The sequence below is a fragment of the Anopheles gambiae genome, chromosome 3 (assembly GCF_943734735.2).
Source record: "Anopheles gambiae chromosome 3, idAnoGambNW_F1_1, whole genome shotgun sequence".
Taxonomy (NCBI): domain Eukaryota; kingdom Metazoa; phylum Arthropoda; class Insecta; order Diptera; family Culicidae; genus Anopheles; species Anopheles gambiae.
This window is the reverse complement of record NC_064602.1, coordinates 91,749,478-91,767,707: the sequence shown is the minus strand read 5'-3', so window position 1 is coordinate 91,767,707 and position 18,230 is coordinate 91,749,478. Positions and strand designations below refer to the sequence as shown.

The following is an 18,230-nucleotide window of genomic DNA, read 5'->3' as shown; positions in this document are numbered from 1 at the left end:
GGGTGGTGCACGCGCGCGAGTGTGTGAAGGGTAGGATGTTTTTATCCTTCCCTTCCCACACCGACTTTTTTCCTTCTTTCGTTATCATTCCTGCTCTTTTTGCGTGTGACTGTTCCTCCTTCCATTGTACCCATCACTCGTAGCCATTTTACTGGTTTGTTTTTATGTTCATCTCCTGGATTTCATGTCCGGTCCCTTTCGGTCGAATTGTATCCATTTTTTGTTGTTGTAGTTGGTTCGTTTTCATTTTTGGACACCACTTTGAACACTGCCCTGCCCTGTGTGTCACTCTGCAAAATCCAGTTTACCCTTCGCTACGCTACAGTGATCTGCCACACACACACACACACACACTTTCAAGGGCTTAGCAGTCGTGCTAATCCACCCACACCCGGAGGGAGGCAGGGGAGCTTCACATGGATGCAACAATTTTTATGCTGACAACACTTGGTCACACACTTTATTACAAAGTGTTCGGCTGGGATTGGAACCGAGCCGGTGGAAAAGCTGGGCATAAAAAAGAAAAGAAAAGAAAACGCAGACCACTGAAACGGTCAGCAGCTTCCCATGCGGAAGCTTTTATTGCCCCGAACCTGACTATTTTGCAAACAGTTGTAAACAAAGAAAAAAAGATCATCCTCCCTTTGTGGTTCTTTTTTTTTTTAAACGCAACACAAGTTGAACTATTTTTCTGTGTCACCCTTCTGAAGGGATGATCTAGTGGCCATATATTCCCTCTACAAGGCGCGCCCGTCCCGGATGACCATTAACAGCTTGCATATCGTCGGTGGTCATTCTGTGGCCGCCTGGTGGTGGTGCGGGTGAAGGTGAAAATAAACTAGTTACAAGATTGATGGTGCACTGCGCGTTGCACGGGTGTAATGCATTCGACGTGTCGCACGCAGGACATGTAGACAGAGAGAGTTAGAGAGAGAAAAATAAAGGGAGCAGGAACGAGTTTCGGCAATGGGTTTCAAATGAAGAGCTAAAAGTGTGTAATAGTTTGAGTGTAACGCTCAATCGATGTTGAGTTTTCTCTCTTTCTTTTTCAAGGCATTCCACAACAAAATGGAATTTTGCATCGCAATTTGATACTACAGTTACTGATATATAGCCCCATATAGCGAACGAGCTGGCTTATATAGGCCTGTCAAGACTTAATTCATTACCAAACAGCCGGATAAGTCAAATCCTTGCTGCTGGGGGACGATCCATTCTCGGCTTGAACCCATGACGGGCTTGTTATTCAGTCGCTCGAGTTGACGACTGTACCACGGGACCGCCACCGCCAACAAGAAATTAATTGTTTGTCATTTTTTGAGGAGAAAGAAGGAGCTGTTTTTAAACATTATCCATGCATTTTAAATTTTAATTATCACTAATGGTTCGCTTCGCTCGTTGGTCTCAATCCAACCAGCACTTGAGTTTACTTATGATTATTTTTCCACCCTTTCTAGCTCAGGAAAAGAAATAAAAATGTAAAAACATTGTTTTAAAGCGTCCGTCCTTCTGTGGAGCGTTTTCAACCTAAACTCTCAACCCATTCGACCGAACTCAGTTTTATTCTTTCAGTTTGAACCTTGGATCTTTTTCTTTTTCTTTGTCGCTGGGTCAGAACCCTTTCGAAACGCTCATCATCATTTTATCGTTTTGCGTTAAGTGGGCGAATTCAAACAACAGTGAATGCGAGGCGACCAAAGAAACACAACCCGAGTCTGCCCGGAATTGCAAACATCGGTCTGAAAAGCGACAGAAATGCAACATTTTATAAAGATGATTCAATAAAATAAAATAAAAAGTGTCTAAAATGAACAGAAAACTATAAGTACTATCAGTACGAACTGAGAAACCAACCATAACGGATAAGTATTAACGTTGAAAAGCAAAAAAAAAAAAACGTCGTGCTCGTTAAATACACACAAAGAAAGGGGAAATAATACTGTAAAAAAGTTACTGCGCACGTAATGCGATACTCAAACGCTAACCGAACTGGATTGCAATTAAATTAAAAGAAGAAGAAGAAGAAAAGCACAACAGTCTACAGATCGAGGAAAAGCCAAACGGAACGAAACAAATGCCGAGAACAGGGAGCAAGGAGCATGAATCATGAAAAATTATCAACCTTCCACGTTGACACGACAGAGGCGATAGAAACGAAAACGAAAACTCGATCCACAATGTCCTCCGTCCGAGGACAGAGAGTTCAGCGTACTGAAAGTTAAAAGCACCGCGAAGCGCAGCAATCGTCGTTGCAGGGCAAGCGAGTAATTAAAAACCAAAACACTACAAATGAGCAATGACAAGGAGGACTGAAGATCGAAGCGTGGAAAAGCGGGGGAAAAAAACAAAACAGCGCCATAACTCTCGGCGCGTGTTGACACGGAAACAAGCTGGACAAAGCCCCATCGCTCCTTGGCGTTGCTGTCCAGGCTGGAAGACATTCCCATTTTCGCTCACTGTTCGAAGTGTGCGCGCCGTATTGAATAACACACAGAGACAACGACAACAAGTTTCCTCAATCCGAACGAAGCGCTAAAGCTAAAGTATCTGTGACTGTGTCCCAGTTTTATTTTTCTCTTTTTTATGACATTTGTTCGCTACCCGGCAGCTGAACTTTCGGTTTGACATTACGCTCCCTAATTCAATTGCACTTTCTTTCGTCACAGTGGACACGCTCTGGTGAAAAGTTTCGATTCGATTGCAATAGAGTTCAGTGTAAAACTTAACCGGTTTGTTTGTTTTTTTCTTCAGCAAAACCAGCTTCTTGTTTTATTCCCCTCTCCCATCACTTCCCTCGGTGGAATCGGGGCGAAATAATCGAGTACAATTAAGAACAAACCGGGCAAACTAATCCTACCCACCCAATCTCTAAAGCGTGTCCCGTAGCGTTCGAAGCTGGTTTTGGAGTAATGAATCTTCTCTTCGTGAAAATGTTTGTTTTGTTGGTTCTTTGTTCAGTACGGACAGCAAAAAAAAAAAAACAGTTTGAACAACATTTCAGAAGAATAAACTCAACCACCCCCAATCCAATGGGGGGGAAGGTACGTCAATCAATCGCCACAGACCGCCGCTCGACGGGCCGTGGGTTGGGAGGAACCAATACAAAACAAACAAAACACCAAACAAAAGCCAAGAACAAGAAGATATCTAATTCCACTCTAATCCATCTTCGATTCGGGCCGACGCATCGCCAAACCGGATGTTCTTTCGGTTGGAAAATCTCATCGAACAGGGTGGGGCTTTGGCGTGTGAACAAAAACAAACAAAACAAAAAAAAACTCCAAAAACGAAATGGTTCTTCTTGCAGCTATTTGCTGTTGGAAATTCTTGCCACACAACTTTCTGCCACTGCAAATGAACCCTTACTTCGGTTGGTGTATAATAAAGCACTTTCTCTCGCTTGGGTATGCCGCCGTTTGGCTAAACTTTGTGCCGAAATCAACACTTTTGCAGACCAACCAAAGCCTTTTTTTGGCTTTCTTCCCATTTTTTTACTCCCCAAACCCCAAAGATCTTTAACTGCAGGAGAACACGTCAGACATCGGAAGCATCCTTTCTGCCGCGGTTTCATTCCTATTGACACCCAACACAATTGCAACAAATAAAAAAAAACCTACACCTTCTAACTGGAAGCTTCCTTATCAATGATTTCTTATCAGACTAAAAGGGAAAAAAGGGAACAAAACATCGGTTTTATTTACTGTGAAAATCGCGTTTCCGTCGAATGTGCGTTATCACGTGCGATGGTATGGTTACAGACGCTTTCTCCTCTTCCTTATCAAAGTGTGCCATTTCAGTGTACCGTTCCGCTTTTGCTTCTTTGTCTCTTTATTTCATTGCAATCCTGCAACCCAGCTTCCCTGTGTCCACCCCTTTCCCATGCAGCCTCACGGTACGGATCCAGCAGCGTAATCCTTCGTTCGTAGCAACGGATGTAACGGTAGGATTTTCACGGAAACCCGCACGGACATCCCATCCGTGGCCGTGAACCGTGCTCTTCGCGGCGGCTTGATGCTCGCTCGTCGATGACACAGAACTAAGCGATCGGTGGCACGATACGGTTTTCCGGCTACCCGTGATGGGAAGACATGTACAAATATACAAGCCACCGAACAGAGCATTCTGGGGAAAAGGAATTTGGTGCTGTACATTCTGATGATCCGCTGAGTGCGTGCGGAAACTGTCCAGCTCGAAGGCGAATAGATAGGCCCGATTCCCACCAACCCAAAAGGAGCCACTTACAACGGCTGGACGAAGCACGCAACTACGCAAAAAAAAAGAAAACGGTTGCCTATAAAACAAATTGTGATAAGAGGCCCTCATACCCCCCTACAGAAGGACCGAAAAGTACTTCGGATTGGAAAGGGAAATTCGGAACGAGAGTGGTTGATAATGTTGATAAAGTGCGTATTTTTGAGGAATTCTTCGACTTCTCTCGGCCCATTTTCCAAGAAATCTTGAGAACGTTGGTAGGTACTATCCCCAAACACGCACATACTTCCGCCTTCCGGGTGCGTCCTAGGGACGGTCTGCTGGTGGTCGTCCTCGGAGTTCTCGGAGGGCCGAGATTCGTAGGCGTGTGATGTGAGTGTGTGTGTGTGTCTAGGGAATGGAAGGCACAATTTATCGTCCAACCTTTTTCACGAACCACGAGATGCGACGTGTTTCAAGCCGAAGTGGATGGGATTGAATCTCCGCCCGCGAAGAAGAAATCCCAACCCGCTACCGAGGGTGAAGGGACTCTGAATTTCTGAATTCTCTGACCGTACATGGAGCCTGCCAGCCCGCCTGCCTCAGCCTCTACGATGGGCAAAACGCGCTCCGCCAAACTCCAAACCTCACAAAACAAACACATCCAGCGCCCGGGAGAAAGAGACGGCCACGGACGACGGAAATAAGATTGATGATGGGAACCGGCCGGGAACAGAACCAACGCACGTTTGCACCGCTTACGTGCGTGTGCGTCGCATTTCCACACGGGAAGGAGCTACGCTACTGCTGTGCCCGCGGGCACCTACCAACACGCACCTTTGAAGGCCCGACGAAAGCGGGTCCCCAGCCAAGGGTGGAATAAAAATGGAAAAATATTCCGCACACTGGCGGAAAATTTATATCGTACAAATGTAAATGTTGCCTGCGTGTTTGCGAAGCGGTCTTGCAACGGTTGCTGCGAAGGTGGTGGTGATGGTGGCCGTTTTTCTCACCCAACCCAAGGCGAGCCGCAGGCCGCTGATTCGCATCCCGCATCTCGGTGGAGGGGAGAAATGCGAACAGGAAACAGGAACGGTCTGCAGCGGCGTGCTGGGGAACTAATTTTTCACCTTCTACTTCAAAACCCCGAGCCTCGCGCGCGCGCCCGCGCCTCCAGTGAGTCCGGGACTGCCCTTAATCATTTTCCCGAACCATGGAGCAAGCATGGAGCAAACCACCCACCGGGCTAGCCGGCCGGCCACCCTCCAGGGAAGGCTACCCCCGACTGGCTGTAATGGCTTTAATTTTGCCACTAAACGGCGCCTCGTTTGTTGGTGTAAGTGCCCGGGAGAGAGCGAGCTTGTTTGTTTAACCATCTACTCGACCCAGAAAGCCCACGCGCTAACGGGCGAGCCTGCTGTTGCTTTGCCGAGGGCAGGAAGTGGGACATTTTCGGCGGTGTGACCAGTACACGGTCGTTTCCGGTGTATTTCCCGATAAATGTTTCACCGTTTGGGCGGTTTTTTTTATGCGGGTGTTTGGGACAGCTTGTATGGTTGTGTGTGTTTTAAGGTACATGGTATAAGCGAGGCTGATACATCGGACGGTTAACGATGGGTGAAGATTGACCTTTGACCTGACATTTTCACTTCGTGGCGTATGGACGTACAGTGCAGGCAATAGTGAAGTCAAACAAAACCGTAATATTATCCCTTTTTTGTGGCTTTTGGAGCATTATTTCACAAACAAGACAAACAAGATTTAGGAATTTATGCTTGTTTTACTGTTTTACTGAATTTTCTTCAAGTAAAGTTGATTAACACTTGTATGCACCCTTTTTGACTGTCGTCATTATGTTCGTTATCTACTAGCTTGAGTCTTCAGCAAAAAAATCAATTATTTTGTTATTTTAGTAAAATCTGATTTATTTCAAAATATTATTTTATATGAAAGAAAATTAAACAAAAAATCAAAACCCATCGTTACACTGCCAATATCCGTCCCTGACTTCTTTCGCTCTGCAAAAAAAAAGACCTACCATGCTCCATATGCTACACCAAAACGTGGATTAACATATTAAAACCGTACCGACTGGCTGCTGGCACGAGTTGACCTCTTTCAGTTCCCATCTCTCACCCACCCACCGCGCCGCCCTTCCAAGCATATTTCATTTTAATTTGTGTGCCGTCGTGGTTTTCGCTATTTGAATTAATTTGTTCAACACCGTTGAAACGACAAAAAATTGCAACGTTTGTCCCTTGCCCGCTTCCCAACGCCACCGGGGGGGTGCCACCAACAGAAGACGGAATTACAGTGAGTGGCAGTGGCCCTGTCGAATGAATACTTTATTGCGAATTTACATCTGCATTCTACGGCGGAGGAACACTGGGTGCACACTGAGGCATTGGGCAATATTTTACCCAATGTATGGTTTTGATGTGTGTGCCGAATTAAGGCTCGCTTGTTACTCGATGAGGGGTTATTATAATTATTACTCTTCTCATTTATTGATCCCGCGTGCAGCTTACCGTCGGTGACACACCCGTTTAAACGTCAAAAAAGGGCAAATAATAAATAAAGTACGGTCATGTCCGGGGGTTATTCCCTCTTCCACCACGGAACAATCACCACCTGGGTCGAGCTTTTCATTATTTCTCGGCGTCTGTTCTTGGGATGATTATTTTTTTTGCCATGTACGCGCACGCGTGTGTGTGTGTCGATGTGTTTAAACATAGGATGAGCTGCCAGCTCGCGTGGACAAAATTGTAATTGCTTTAGTTCGAGTGGAGGCCGCCGCCCCACAATGGAAATAACTCCTCTCCACACAACAAAAAACTGATCGAAAAGCGAATGCCATTCGCCTCTTTTCCCACACAAAAATCGCCATGAAGCGTGTTGTGGGTCGAGTTTTCCAATAAAATAGCAAAACATTCACACAGAAAAAAGGTACAAACACACACAAATCGAAATACCAAAAACGAGCAGCAGAGCGGTAGAGTGAAGCATTATAATAATTTAAACTTTTACCTTCACCACTTCCTTCGTTGCTGCGTTGGTCATTTTGCCCTGTTCTCCTTTTTATTTTTCCACACAGTTTTCCAATAGCAAACACAAAACAAAAACACAAAACTGCAATAAATGCACACTGGGTGTGCACACGGCCGCGCTTAAGTGAGCACAATATAAAAAAAATGCAAACGGTTCCGCCACACAGACACACCGCGAACGAAGGACTCACACAGACACAACAACAAAGCCGAGAGGAAAACCGAAAGCGCAACTTACCACCAGCCATTTCCACTGCAATTGTACATCTCTGGACCCCTTCCGTAACCCCGCTAAAGCATGCCCAGGGACCGATTGAAAGCGGATTGCTTTCGGTGTTGATTGTTATATTTGTTTTCCCAGTGCAGAGTGGAACCACGATCGGCGCGCTTGTTGGGTTGGTGTGGCCCAAAAGCCCCAAGTTGCCGCCCATTTCCGCGGGTCCCCGAGCGGGCATCAGCGGGTGTGCAGCTGCAGCCACTTCATAAAATCAATTTCCGATTTTATAAATACAGAAATTAATTCCATCAATAATTGATTAACACACTCGCAACCGGTTTGCCATCGCAAACCCGACTGACCGTACGTTTCGTAAGCGCAATGAACTAGCTCTTCTGGTGGTGGTGTGGTGTTGTGTGATTATTGTGCGTGTTTCTTTTCCCTCCATTCCCAACCACCAACATTTATGCACATTGAAATTTATGGTTTAACACCATATAGAAAGAAAATAGTGCACAGAATAATGCATAACACCATGATGGCAGGATGGATGGCAAGGACAAAGAGACAAAAAGGGGTGCTGAGAGCTGATGGGCCCTGTTGGACCCGTAGTAGTGCACTCGCTACAAGGCAGCTTATTAATGGTTCCGGGAGTGAGTTGAGTGACTTGCACACCCGTACACAGCACATTGTGCACCATTTTTCACAAGTGGACGTTGTTTGCGCTGTCAGCTTTGGTACTTTTTTAATGATGATGAAACACTTACGAATGATTTGTTTGCTTGTGGTTGGCTCGCATGTGCTCTTATGTTTGCGTGCATGTAATATGTTTGAGCATGGTTGACATTTTGAAGTGATTTATCTTGGAATAATTCCACTTTTATGAGTTTAAACTATTTACGAATGCATTATGTTCCATCTTGTTTCTCTTTTTATGCACAGTTTACTCTTGAACGCCAGGACCGGACTTATAGTGGTGAACGTAAACGCTCGTTCCAGTGCACCGCAGAGCGTCAGTTCGATTCCAACAAGGGTTTGGTTAATCTTACGCACCATGAGACTTTTACTGTCTTGTAGGGATAGCACAATGAACTGATATTAACGATAAATGTGTTTTCATATATAATTATTAAAAAAAGAGCACAAGTAATCATCTACAGTTCGTTTCTCACAGCACGCGCCTTTTCGCTAATTTGTCGTGTACAATATTGCAAAACTCCTCAGCCCATAAATTACTCTTTTTTTCTTCCTCTAAACTCTTCACATTCTCTCGCTCGCTGCTCGAAAGTCCACGACACACAAAACGAATTCAATTTCATCTTCTGCAACGCGACACATTTCTCCTCCCCTGCTACCCCTATCAAATGGCTTAAAAATGCATTTGTTCCAGGCGAACCAATAAAACAGAAACCCTCCAAGTGCAATTGACGTGTTGATAATTGTCACTTGCCATCGAGCCGGCGACCCGGAGCATAGCGGAACGCCCCCCCCCCCCCCCCCCCCCCATGGCCGTTAGTGTATATTGGTGCGCATAAAAATAAATAAAACTGTGGCGCGCGCTCTCCAACCTCAAAACCGTCCGTATGTGGTGCCAACGTGTCCATGAATGGAAAGAACGGGGCGTCAAACGGTGGGCGGACAGCAGCAAGTCTGCACTGTTAGTTGGCTGACGAAAATTAACAGACAACCAACAACGGACGCCGAGAACGAGAGCACTATGATGCCACTTTCCGCACAGCGAAATGGAGCGAAAGGCGCCCTTCGTTCGGTGCGGTGTTTCGCATTACTTTTTGGAAGTTGTTTTTATTTTTCTTTCCTTTTTGTTTTTTGAGCGGCACTACGCTGGCCGAATAAAATAAAATAGAAATATGACCCCGTGCTCTGTCGAGTTCCGTGTTCGGGCGCGTGCACGAGAGAGAGAGCGCGCATCGCATCCCATCACCCTTCGTCCTTACAATATTCCGGGTTGAAATGGAATAAGAGACCGGACCGGAGAATGGAAAGAGAGCCAAAGCGAAAGATAAAATTGAGTTAGTGTGTGTGTGTGTGTGTGTGTGTGTGTGTGTGTGTGTATGCGTTGGGCGCAAAAAGGAAACACTCTTCCAAACAAACATTCGTACGGATACGGAAAACTGTTACGGGTTCACAGGAAAAGGCAAAGGAAAAAAAGCGACCAAAGCTCGATACCGAAACAAACCCGGCCTCGAAAAGAGCCCACATTGCCACCCCCAGCGAGATCGGAAATAGAAAAGGAGGAGAGTAAAAACGAACACACACGCACGCACATTCTCCTGACCCAATGAAAAATGTATCAAAAGACAGAGGAAAGTTTCCAGCGATGGAAATTGGAGGCAGAACAGAGAAAAAAAAAGGTCGAGTAACATAAAAATGGGACTATACTCTATCGCACTCGTGTCTCGGTAGGTGTGGAATAGGGGCGATTGCTCCCCTTCTCGATGGAATGGTGAAAATGGGCCCCGAACGGCTGGAGGGAAAGTGAACGAACTGTTCAAGGGACATACAACACAGACGGAAAAGCATAATCATGTGGCATGCAGAGCATGAGAGGAGAGGAAAAATATACAACAGTGTTTCACTCACTTTTAGTTGCGTTTCGTGGTCCTGCTTCCGTTTTTTCCCGGGTCCTTCTGCGTCCCGAGAGATGAAGGGCGATGATGGCAATGATGATGCTGGGACGTTGTTGTGGTGCTGGCGTTGTTGACCCTGCTACCTCGGGAAGCGCTGGAGCCAGCTCCCGGTGGTAGCACTGGTTGCTGGTTGAGTCACGTTGCCCATCCAAACCGCAACATCATTCTCGAATGACCGAAATCTCCCCTACTCCCGGCATTCCCGGGTAGCCCCCAAAATCAGGACGCTACTTCCACACACACACAGAGGGACGTGTGGAGTTTGTGTACCAGAAGTTTGTTGCTGCTGCTGCTGCTGCTTTTGACACGTTTCCTAGTACAGCAAAAGCATGGGCGCCTCTCAACCCGATCGTGGTGGCTTCCCCTTTCAAGCCTCGGAGCCCCGGAGCATCCTCGCTTGTACGGGCACGAGTGCTAGAGGGCGGTGGCAGGTGGGCCATAAATTCTGGAGGCTACTCGCCAGCGCTTCGAGCCTTCCTCACGTGAGGTCTGGTGAAAGCGTCCAAAGCGCACCGAGGCTATGCCCGATGGTGCAGGCTTCGAGTGCCGTGTGGCAACATTCTTGCAGCTGCTGCTGGAGCGCCATCGTCGGTACTCGTCGGGCGCTCGTCATCGTGCCGGGTGCTGCTGGTGCTGTTGTTTTGGGGCGTTTTTTTTTTTTTTGGTTTTCGTCCCGTTGGTTGCTTCCTATTTTGTTTGCTCAGTTAACCGTTTGTTTTAATTGTGAGCGCGGAATGGCTGGGCTGCCAACCTTTTTACACACACTAAATTTAATGCGCACGACAGCGAGAGAGAGTGGGAGAGAGTGCGATAAAGAGGATCGGGTTTGTCCAATTTGGTGTTGCTAAGGGAGTGGAAAGTTTACGCGATTGAAACGCGAACACAACCGATTGCACTTTAGCGTCTAGGTTAAGCTGGTACGCTTGTTCCCGTGTACGCGGAATTGTCTAACGTATTGGAGTGGAATTTTCGTTGGAAATGTTTCGTTAGGTTTGGTTGCAGCTTTAAGCTCTTAATTGTTTGCAGTTTATGGTGACTTTAAACGTTGCTTATTGGGACTTAAATGTCTAAGCAAACTGTAAGACAAACTGTCTTATACTATCAACTACTTGTCCTAGGATCTAAGGCTAACACACTTCTCTTATATCTCACTGAAGCTCACTCTAACCAAACCTAAAGCAAAAGGCTCTGGTGTAACTGTCTTGGCTGCTGCTGCTACTGCTGCTCCTGTTAGCACTGGAAAGCACAACCACTCCTGACTGGGCCAGGCCAATGACTAAATTTGCAGTTGCCAACTCCAGCAGGACCCAGCCGACGACGGACGGCTACTGCTGCTGCTCGAGCACAGGATCCCGGTCACGCTTTACTTGCCTGCCTTGTACGCACCACCGCGCACTAACACACGCGCACCACCAACAGCGAGGCCCCAAAACGAGACGACCGGTCCGAGTGGTTGCTGGCCGTCCTGTCCCGCCCTACCCCTTCACCGATCGACCGGGCGTGGAATGCAATCCGCACGCGCTTCCTTCCGTCGGGTGTCGGGACCCGAACACTACCCGAAGCGTACCCGGATATGCACCGGACCCCGAAGGACTTTTCACCTCCACCCAGCACACGCACACACTCGACTCGATACCGCACCACACCCAAACCGACTCCAACTTCCCTCCAACCCACGGTGAACGGGACGAAACCGAACACCGTTCGTACGGTGTCCTGTTTTCCACAAAAAAACGGTAATGTTCGCACTAGAAAGGAGAAGACCAACTGTACATACAGACACTCCACTCACCGCAGCGCTCAGCGATGGTCTGAACATGTAGCAGCAGCAGCCGCGTGAAGGGATGCTCTCCCAGCGCAGATGAGTGTTCGGGTTTGTCCGCTACGACCCGGGGACTTCGTGTTCTCACGCAAGACTGCCGAGTGGAGGCCGAACTGCTGCTGCTGCTGATACACACACACAAAGAAGAGTATGCTTCTCTGTCGTTTGGAAGGGTCGGATTTCATGCTAGGCCGATAATGATGATAACGGGAGTGAAATTCCTCAACAACGAAGCGGAGCGTGCACGCACCACCACGGTGGTACAAACCGATACCATAGCGCGGGTGACGTATATTTTGTTCATAAACAATCTCAAAATATGTTTAGGTATTAATACTAATCTCCTTAATGTTCAACTTGAGTGTAGAAATAAATTACTACATAAGAACAATGAACAGAAAAATCGTATCTCGTTTAGTCTGTGTAAAGGAGCCTGAAAGAAAGAAATAGTACTTGCTTCATTGCTTGATTTAAAAACAATAATAAGCTCAAAGAAAATGGATGGCTCCATGGACTCACGGTAAGGTCTCAAGTTGCTACTCAGCCAGGCGCTAGTTCGAACCTAGTATGATACATAGTGTGGTTTACAAAAAGGCCAAATCAAATATTCTTTCCAAGGACAAAATAAGTTGTCTTGTACATTACATTAAAGGAAGAAGAAACATAAGATAATTCAACAAATTAAAAATATAAAAGCGTCAAAACACCTTATCAAATAATTTGTGAAAAATAATAATGCTGAAACTCTATATCAAAATAAACTTTAATCATTCCCAATCAATTACTACTTCGAAACGTTGCCTTCTAATTCTAATCTCACAACTTATTTTTTGATCAATTGAGCACAACTTCTTTTTCACTGTGCGCACGCACTTCTTTCATTTTTCGAAACCCTCGCCGGATCTCACTCACCCAGCACTCACTCATGCAAGCACGATTGCTCTCCGCTGCATTCTCATCGCTCACCAAACGAGTATCTCGTTTAAGTGGCTGGTTGGGTGATGGTGCGAAGCTTTCCGCGTCTGTATGTATGTACACACAGGTTTTCCCCACTTGTCAGCTGATTTTGCGACAAAGCTTTCCGAACGCCACACGTCGCTGTATTGGACCTGGTGTACGATTCCAGACAAAGAAACATACACCCATAAACATGTGAGGGGAAATGTTTTGGTGAGCATACTGGGATCGTGCTCGTATCCTTTATTCACCACTCGTAAAGGCGAGCTTTCACCACGGGCAAGCCGCAGGAAACGTTTTGGTTAATTGTTTTACTTTTTAGTTTGATTTTTTTGAATAATAATTATGAGTGTTTTAAATTTATTTTAAGGTTTGTTTAAGTAATTTGTTACTCTTTAAGTACAAGAAATATTGTTATATTGCAAAACATGATAATAATCTGTTTAAATTACAGTGCAAATTAAGGTAAAATATTAATCGTTTACAATGTCACACGAAGGAAGTGCCCTACAGCTTTCGCTCTAATTCCAAAATTGGACACAAATCTTCACACCCGCACCGGCACGAACATGTGGTTACAGCGACAAAAAATGCTCGCTGACATACCTTCCCCTCACCGCAACTCCCCTAGTTCGTATCGCCGATGAAAAGTTGCTGTTATGAATAGCATTCTAGCCGTCAGCATTTAGCACCGAACACGATGTAACCGAAAGACACTGAACATTCGCTTCAGCGCACGTTTAGAGCGCGAACAGATAAGCGCGAGTACTACTCCACACGCAAAGACAGCGAAAAGCCAGTGCAAAAAAAATGCTGGAATGGAATGACGTATGCACAAAAAAAAGAAACGCACACACACACCCGAAACATGTTCTTGAGGAAAGTGAGGAAGTATAAATTTGAATAAATTTCCCGTCCGAGTCAAATCGCCCAAACAGTACGCAAAGGGAGAGGAAAACTTGGGAGAACAATCGCAACGAAGCGCCCACCGCGCCACGTGTTAGCGAGCTGACTCGATTTTTCTGTTGTTTTTTTTTTGTTGCTCCGATTTTTTCTTTCAACCAAGCGCACCACTTCGCCCCTTTGCAACGAGCGAGAAATGATGAATTACAAATCGAGAGATTCGTATGAACTTTGATTCGGTTTTGGCACTGCGTTTCGAGTTTGAATTGATGGCAGTTGAAAGTAGGGGGAGGTAGAAAGGAAACAAAACAACGAATAATAGAGGGACCTAACACAACCGGTTAGAGGGAGAGAGAGATTTTTTTTTCCCGTGGCAAGGGGAACGGAGCGATCCTTTGATCTTTTACGACCCATTTTTGCACGGTACTCGCACTGATGAGCGCTCAAACTCGACTCGACTGCTTGGGGTTGGGATGAACGGCCCATGGAAATCACGGGCCGGTGTTGCAGGAGTTTGTCCATTTTTTTCCTTTTATTTTGGGTATCTCTTTTTGGACAACTTACTTTTTGTTTGTTTGCAAGGCGGAGTATCTACCACCGGTTAGGTAGATCGTGTCCATCTCCGCCGACATACATATTCATGAGCGATGATTTATGATCTAATTAAATGTTCCGCTTATGCTAGCTTTCGTGCACTGTGTCACTCACACACACACACACAAACCGAATGACCGACTGTTCATGTCTTCACTCATGCCCGGGACAGATGAATATCTCAGCCCCTCCAACGCCACCACTCGCTATCTCACTGTATTTTACAGCCACCATCAGGATATAGCCGGAAGTGGCCCATGTAAACCAATTTGTCAATTAGTTTCGCGGCCTGCTTCCATTTCTCTTCCGGTTCCGTGGGGAGTCAAACCAAAATCACACACACACACAAACACACACCCACACTTTGCTAGAAGACAACATTATTTCCATATCGTTGCTTTCACTTCCGCTTTGCAGCAGAGCTGTGTCTCGTACGTCTGTTTCTTTCTTTTTTATTTTGCACCGAAGTTTCCCTTCTACCATCCGATTCCCATGCCACTCTGAGTCGGCAGAAAAGTTTAATCTATTTCCTCGCTCCTTTTCCCGTTCGGGCTTTGTTTTCGAGGCCGGGAGAGAGGTGGCCTCGAGACCCATTAGTTTCGTCCAAATGAATGATATCAATTTTTTCGCGAAGCAATCAATCAGTGGTAGGTCAAGATAATGGAATAAAAAATCACTGCCTTTAAAATCTTTGCTTGCAGAAGAACGATTTTTGGAAGGGGCTTTAAAAAGAAGAATAAAGAAACGCTGAAACAGGCTGAGTCATAGTCACAGCTATCTACAGGCGGCTTCTTCTAATAATGGACAATTTTTCTGGTACATGTATTTATCGTTTGAACGAAAGTGAACGGTGCGAAATATTTTATTAATTCCCATTGTCTAGGGCCACTTTGGACGCTTTACTTCCTGCCAAAGTCATTCTTTAGCGTTCCACCACAGCGCCAAAGGATCATGCTACGGGAACGTTGATTGGATCCGTTCCGCCAACCGCTCCTACAGTGCAGTCTTTTTATAAGAACCATTGCACAAAAGTGTACGGGGTAGTGGTGGAAATGATATTTGGCAGTAACCTTACCCCGTCGAAGTATTGCACCGCACGAGAGAAACTTTTGCATGTCGCTAGGGCATCATTCAAAGTACTGGTGCTGCTGCTGCTCGTTACCCATTGCAACTGCTTCACGCGTGCGGAACACCCAAGGGTGTTCCGACAAATCCGGACCCAAGCTGTTATGAGCAGGGGCATTATTTTCACTCAATTGGTTCCGGGAGAACGTGCTGGAAAATGGTAAATGTGCTTTGTGGGACGGTGTTGTTACTGCTTACGCATTCATGAACGCCACCTACCTTATGCAGGTCGGCTAACTGACACAAAGGTATGAGAGGGTACGCTGCTTAACAGCGCATAATAGCAGAACTGTCAACAGAGGTGTTTTCAATAAGTGATATTTACCTTGCGAGATTATAATGATATTGTGATGGAGGTATTTTTGGTATGGTGGTATTCTTTGCTTACCTGAAAATAGAAATAAACAAAAGAAATTTCATTTTGGTTGAAAGGTTTTCTAGCTTCAGTTATTGGTTAATTCACAAGGCATCAGTTATTGGTTAATTCATAGAAATTAAGACGAATGAAGAATGTATTGTATAGTTTATGAATTATGGTAACCCTTAATTGGTAAGCCTAGTTAAGAAGTCAAAAATTAATTGAAGAGTAACCAAATGTAACAATTTTGAGGACCCTTTGAAGGCTCTGATTCATTTAAAAAAATAATCTTCTAGTAAATACAATACATTAAAAATACGTTTAAACTAACTCAGTTGTTTCACATAATACAATTGTAATACTTTATTCCCAACACTTGTAATGAAAACCTTGTAAAGTATATAAGTTCCATCAAATCAGTTGAAATTCTCATTGGATTTATTATGAGTTTTGCTATAAGCACACGTTATTGGCTTACCTCTTGACAAAAAATATACCTAAGAAGCAAAACTCCATAATAAATGTCACAAAATTTCTGACATAGAGGCAAAATTAAGTTGCAAGGACAACAAGAAACGTAAAGGAACGTTTCTTTGATCATAATGAAATTCATCTATATATTGCGATACAGTATCAAGAAGTTTGAAAATAAATGTTTACAAGAATCACAAGTATGTTAAGCTTTTTGAAAGCCTTACACGCCCGCACTCTTTACATGTCTACTAGGCCTGAAATGGCAAGAATTTTTGCGTATCGGAAATACAATATGCAATTATAGTTTTCCTGTTTTGACTCCATAAATCAGAATAAGAATTCAAACTACTAAATTTTTTGATAATATCTTTACAAAACATATTCTCTTTATATACAACTAATACCACTCGCTTTGCCCAAACATGAATCATTAATTAGAGATCAAATGATTTTACAAATTTTTGATTTTAAATATCGATATTGAAACATTTTGCATCTATTTTTTGTTTCTATTTCTATTATTTCAAAATATGTTTAAGAAAAGTTAATAATTTAATGCTGTCATGTAACTATTCGTTTCAAACATCCATTCGTCAATATAAATAAAGAATTTTAGCTGTTTTAAATTCCAATAAACTTGTATTATGTTTCACTTGTCTAGTAGCGTGCAGGAACTTTTTTACACACTCCGGCATAACCTTCAATTTTCATTATTCGGTTGTTAACCTCCTTTAACACTACGAGTCTCAAACATAATGGCCACCGTTGCGCGATATTTCCTGCTTTTCATTGAAAATCCCACCGCCATTCACCTGAAGAAGCTGATAAATTTTTACTAAAGCTAACCTTTGCACAAAACCCCCACACTGTCAGCGCCACAAGCGCGCGGTGAATCGCGATATAGAGACGCGGGTATAGTTTAATTTGCTCACCATACCGAACCTCGAACAACTCCAGCGCCAGCTCCAGTGGTGAATAGGTGAGCTGGTGGCTCCGGGGCAAAACTTTAATCATTCCATCGTACTCTCAATCTACCAAAACCACCCGGGCTGGCGGGCTGGCGGCTTGCATTCATGCGTTTGCCATTGAAAGGCGAAGATTGAAAGGAATATCTTGGAGTCACTATGGTTGGGCCTTGGGTAACGATTCTAGCACTCTCCGCTCGCCCTAGCAGCCCGAAAACCCGATTCTACATCGAGGCTAAACTTTCTTCCCGAAAGATGGAGACACACACCCCCAATATCTGCGCCGAGATGGTTTTGGCCTTTCCATGGTTTTGGTTTGCTTTGGACAACCGAGCGTTTCCTTTCCGGTGTGGCTTTGGGGGCCCCATTGTTCAGCTGGCAGGGTGAGTGAAGATATGGCGGCGCACCGTTGGCCGCGAGTGTTTTTTATTTCGATTATAAATCCATGAGCGGGCACGGCCGGGAGAGGCCTGCAAAAGGAAGGTATACATGTGTATGTGTGTGTGTATGGTTATCGTTTCCCTTCAGTCGATAAAGCTGTATGTTTTATCCGCCCAGCAACAAATCAAGAAACGGATGGGAGGGTTCCTTCGCGTGCTGCTCGTGTGTCCTGCGGGCATACTCAACCACTCCACTCATCCATCGTGTTCTGGTCTCAATGATGGCGCAATACACTCTCACACACACCACGGGAACATTATCGTCATAATAATCGCAACGCTTGTAGTACAAGCTCATATTTTCCCTCCGGCAGCATAGTAGGCGTCTGGCTTGCTGTCCACCGAATTTTGCTTCACCTCAACGGTTTTGCCCCCCCCCCAAAGGACTACCACAAGCACCGGTGTAGATAAAGAGGGCAACAAAAAACCAACAAACACACACTCACACATACACCCCAGTGAATGGCAAACAAAGCATGAGCGGTGTTT

General features: G+C 45.1%; 1 protein-coding gene across 2 annotated transcripts in view; it reads right to left on the bottom strand.

Annotated features, from left to right (window-relative positions):
• The window catches only part of LOC1280787 (matrix metalloproteinase-2), a 264,242-nt gene that overhangs the window by 155,928 nt on the left and 90,084 nt on the right, over window positions 1-18,230 (bottom strand). Inside the window, exon 1 of one of the 2 annotated variants that reach the window (XM_061653560.1) lies at window positions 10,057-12,333. The exons of the other annotated variant lie outside the window; for it this stretch is intronic. The gene's annotated coding sequence lies outside the window, so the exon portion shown is untranslated. Of the gene's footprint in view, window positions 1-10,056; window positions 12,334-18,230 lie in introns of those variants that run through there. 2 annotated transcript variants of the gene reach the window in all.